This window comes from Tarenaya hassleriana, unplaced genomic scaffold (assembly GCF_000463585.1).
Source record: "Tarenaya hassleriana unplaced genomic scaffold, ASM46358v1 Cleome25, whole genome shotgun sequence".
Lineage (NCBI taxonomy): Eukaryota > Viridiplantae > Streptophyta > Magnoliopsida > Brassicales > Cleomaceae > Tarenaya > Tarenaya hassleriana.
Window position 1 is genome coordinate 1,105,889 of NW_010965775.1, and position 5,758 is coordinate 1,111,646.

Consider the following 5,758-nt stretch of genomic DNA (forward strand, 5'->3'; position numbering starts at 1 on the left):
TATTTGGGATTGGTGCCCCCTTACTTAAAAATCTCTTTGTTATCCATAGAAATCATATCGATTTTACTTACCCTTTTTCTCTTTTTATCATGAGAAATCCCTAGAAGATCTAATTAAAAGAAATTGAGTCCAAAAAGACAGTGAAAAAGATGACACATTTCACACACACACACACACATATATATATATATATTAAATTTTTGGAACATTTTTTTTTATCATTATTGCCTTTGCAACTCCTGTATATTCTAAAATATATAATCATGAGAGATTCTATTCAAAACGTGCTCTACGATAATCAATTAGCACATAACATTTCAATAAGTTCAAGAGATGTAATCAGCCTTCCTAGATTATTCAACTTATTCTAACAATCATTAATTAATTTCTTTTTTTAATACCAAACGCTATATATAAAACAATTTATCGGCTCCAACATGCGTGCACCCGTCGTGTCAAACGGTCCATCATCATGGGCCTTTGTACCAAAACCCCAAAACCAATTAAGCAGCAAACACGATAATAAAAAAAAACAATTAAAAAAGCCTAAAATATCGATAGCCAGCTGGTGGATGAGCCCCACCTTCGAATCACCATCCATCATGTACCCCTCTCATCAAACATCGATTAGAATCCAATTAAAACCCTCAAAAATAATAATAACAAAAAAAAAACTGAAATTAAGGCCAAGTCATAATCAACTTATGATTTGGCACATCAGCAATGAAGAAACGAAGATGAGTACACACTCCATCGGTGAAGCAGCAGCAGCACCTGATCGGCGTGATTTATGGACCGCTCTCCTCCTCCACCCTTCTCCCCGTTGCGTATCGAACTCACGATTTCATAAATTCTATAATGTCCCTCCTTCTTTAATTAAGTTTTATAAGTAAATATCGCATGAGATAATTAATTATATACACCCGTTTTTTTTATATATATATGGACAGTATATATGCAGATAGTGTATCATTTGTGATGATGTGTGTGTGTGTGTGTGTTTTCATGGTGATTAGAGAAAATTATAGAGCATGTTATATGTATGTGTCTACATGAATACATTGCATGGATCGAACGTTCAACTACGTGAAAAGCAAGCCATCAGGTCTGTTCAGTCTCAGACTTCAGACGCTCTTAAATATTTTCCTATTTTTTCTTTTACATTATATATATACATATATCCATATATATACACACACACACATATATATATATATATATGTATGTAGTTTTTGTCGGGTTTTCAGACAGGCTGCAGTGAGAAAGACTGAGATTCTTCTGTTCAGCTGCATGTTTCCCTAATTAAAAGCTTCCCCCCTGTTCCTTCTCCTTACACTTACTGTGTTATTAATTACTTATATGTACTTAAATTTTGTTATCGCCATTAACTTCCCTGAACTGCTAATTCATTTTATTTCCACACATATATTGCTGTATCGGTAAAATTAATTAGATGATCAAATTAATTTGTATCTTCTTAAATGAAAAAGGAAAAAAAATGAAATGAAAGAATGGTTAATGGGCATTCACTCACAAGTTAACGTTTTGTATAGTTTTAGGGAGCCGTTGTATTGTACTGTATATATTGTTAAATATTTGTCCTTTATGATCAATTATGACGGTGTTGAATTAATATTCCATTCCATATATAAGCCATCTAACATAAACAATTAGCTATCTTTCAAGATATAAATAAATATTCAACGGTGCTCGGTGACATGGTCCACGACTTTGATAAAGGTGCACAATCTCGTAAAAACTTGTGGGAATGTTTTCAAATTTTATATTTCAAATGATATGATTCGCTAGAGGGATATATATATATATATATATATATATGTTAATGTATGTGCACAGAACTATATAATGATAATGATACGGGAAAAGCCTAACATAATTAAAATACATATCGGTGCATAATATTATTTAAACCGAGATAATGATAGAGGCAACTTTCCATTTTCCAACAAAACAACAAAGCTTGCTTTTCGAGAATAATGATATATATCTTCGATATCGTAGACATTTTTTTAATATCATGAATTTATATATTGTAGAATCGATGGAGGTGCTTTACTCTGTTAATTAAAAGCCCTAGGTAATTTTGTCTTTTAGTATTTTTTATTTATCAGTCAAGAATATGACTATACAAAAGCCCTATTATATATTATCAAAACTAAAGGATCGAATATCTTGTCTCCGCAAAAAATTCTTGCAAAAAATTAAAGTTCTGATGGGAATGCTGTATCAAATGTGAGCAAACAATAAGGTTTGATGTGTTAAATAATAATAATGATGATGATGATGATGATGATGATGATGATGATAATGTTTTTATAAAAGTTTTTGAATGAGATGCGTCAGGAATTTATGTAATTTTTTTTTTCAATATATAATGGACGTGGTCGTAATCAATTATCAAATATAATATGTGACGTACCAAAAAAATCGGGCCCTACTCCCACATTATTAAATTTGTATCAGATATGATAATGGCACGCATATGTCTATGTACATCGTCCTTCTTGGTAGAGTTTAGAATTTGGTTTCACTTTCCCGCAAAACCATGCTACTTCCTCTAGCCCTTGCCAAAACTCTAGGGCACCTCTAGCCCATCAATATATACATATATATATGTGTGTGTGTGTATCGACGAGGATAACACTAATATATAGTGTATATATATGTGTGTGTTTATGACGAAAACAAAAACATTAAGGTTCATAAATATTAGATCCATCCTTCGTGGTTTTAGAAGTAAGAAAATGCAGTATGGATGCAAGTCATACGTACCATTGTTACCATGTGTGTGTGTGTATATATATATACAGAGTTCAACTGCTGGTCCTTGCATATGTATATTTATTATGATGAGAGGCGGTTTTTGGTATATTATTCAATTTAGTCCTCACGATCCTACAAAAGCAAAATTCTAACAGAAGTCGGTCGACCCATTAATTAGTATTTCCTACAAATTCAAACAAATATATATATATATAATCTGAAGATTTGTGTATATATATATATATATATATATATAACCCTAGCTAGTTGTTAGGTGATAAATACAAACCCTAGCTAGTTGTTAGGTGCTCAAGTCATGTAAGAAGTGATATTTTAATACAAGTTTTGCTAAGTATAAGTATAATTTAAAAGCAAATGGGGCCATATTAAGAAAGAAAAGCAAAACGACAGCGTTTGGTTAGGAGGACCGACGAGGAACTGTTGAACTGAGAGAGACCAGAGAAGTTGGATTCGTGGGGGGCTCTCACATGAGGCTATTTGTTTGACACGTGTCATAAGCTACTCATTCGAATATTAATTATATCTCTAATCTTGTTTATTCCGTTGGTATTAAAAAAGAAAAACAACGATTCATATGTCTCTTATGTTTCCCTGTTCTGCTAATGTTTATCACTGTACGTCTCTTTTGCTCCCTCTCTTAACCGTTTCCGGTTCGGTATTGGCTCCATCTTTCTATTTTTGACGTCTCTCTCTCTCATAACCGTTTCCGGTTTGGTATTGTTCAAATATTTTCTAGGGTTATTAGATTCTCGTATGATTACTCCATTGTTAGGTTGCATGCACTTGCACGATTAACTAATCGTACCAACAACAAAATAAATTCCGTGCACTTTGGAGTTAGAATTTTTTTTTTTTTTTTTTTTTTGCAAATTCCGGTTCAAGTTCTTGGGATGCGAACTCTTGTTAGTACCACTGCAAAGATTTTTTTTTTTTTTTTTTTTTTGAGAAATGCTATAGAAATTTACACTATACAAGTCACGTAACATCAAATCTGCTACTGTCTCCATACAAAGGAAGAAAGGTCCCAAAAAGATTTTCAACTTTATCCGTTTGTTATATATAACAAAACTTCAAAATTACATAATGGCTATTAAACCTCATATATATTCACTTAATCATAATATATATATATATATCATGATCAAAATACAAAATTTGCACAATATGACGACAAAAAAAAGAATTGGTATTCGTCACAACCTTAGAAAAGCGAACCCAGTTATACAATTTTCGATATCTACATTTATATTGTTATTATCGCCCGACTTTTTGTCATGCCAAATTTTACAATGTTTTTTTTTTAATATTATAATATACATTTTCTCCGCAACTATGAATTGTTTAGTATGAGATTGTTGTCAAAATTACTTACGCATACTCTCGGGATTTTGATGCCACAAATCCAACTTTCTCCATTTATAGAAAAAAATTATTTTATATCGAGAAAAATGGAAACTAAATTTTTTTTTTTAAAAAAAGGTTAGCATTAGGACGAACCAATAAAGTCTTTGAGTGGAGCATAAAGCCAAATGGTTAGGGATTAGACAGGTTGACATGTTAGGGAGCATAAAAGCCATTAATTTTGTAAATTCACGGAGGACCCCTCCCCGCATGCAGAATAACTGATTTTTTTTTATACAATTTAATGAAAAATATGATATCAGAAAATCGAAATAATTGCAAATTTGAATTTAGTTTTGTAAGCTACAAATTTTCGTAACTCAAGCTGCAAATCAAAATTATTAATCCGTAGATATATAAAACTTGGATATGTATATACCATATAATGACAAATATTTTTTTTTATGTTTTTAAAATTATTTAGATTACTATTTAATCTTTTTTAATCTAAAAAAACTATAATATTATTTAAAAACTACGAAATTTATTATTAATTTATTACACAAAGTTCAAATACCAATATATATCTAATATTAACGTATTCCAAAACTTAAGATATGAAATCATATGTCAAATTGTAATACCAAACATATTCGGCTACATATTTAGATATCTTAAAGTTGTCGAATACACAAATAAACCTTTTATTTCCTTTTATCCTTATATCGCATGAAATCTTTCTTTACATCTGTGTCAATCGAGTTCTATGTATATGTAATAGAATCTGGATTACATAAATGTTACGATTTTATAGTTTAATTGTTGCATAATCATTAGACATTATAATTTACACAACATTATTTGGAAAAAATATATTTTAACACGTTGGATATATATATGTAACCATTATATAGGACACCCTACAATGCATCCTTCAACTCAGCGATCCAAAAATTTCACAGAAAAGAAATTTGCTAATTATATATATATATATATATATATATATATATATATATATTTGTCAGTTACTGTCATATATATATAGATATATAGTCAAGCAGGGTTTGGTTATAGCATCTCTTATAAATATAGATTGATATTAGATACACAGTTGCAATTGCTTCAATTAAGTTTAATAATCTTAACTTATATAAGGGAGAATCTCTAGAATTCTTTTTGGCAAAAGATATTTAGAATCACAATGAAAAGTTGATTCCTTTCACATTTCTTTACTCATCATGCACCCATTCATTTTCTCAATTAAAATTTAAAATCTAATCACGAGCTTATGGGCAACTCCAATTAAATCAGATACTGTTAACCAAACAATATATATATATATATGTATATATCAATTATTATCCTAATTTTCCCTATAGTGTACATGTTTCAGGCCATCTCTTGTCCAAAATCGTTAGTTATTGATTTGGAATTTCCATGTAATCATTGCAAATCCGATCATTGATTTGGATTAAATTATCATACACGTATAATCCAGCTTCGGTCCAAAGAGATTGAAATCGGGAGACATATATATATACACACACAAAAAGCACGCACAAGTGTTTGCATCTATCTTCATACCTCTCCCACAAGAACAAAAAAAAAAGAG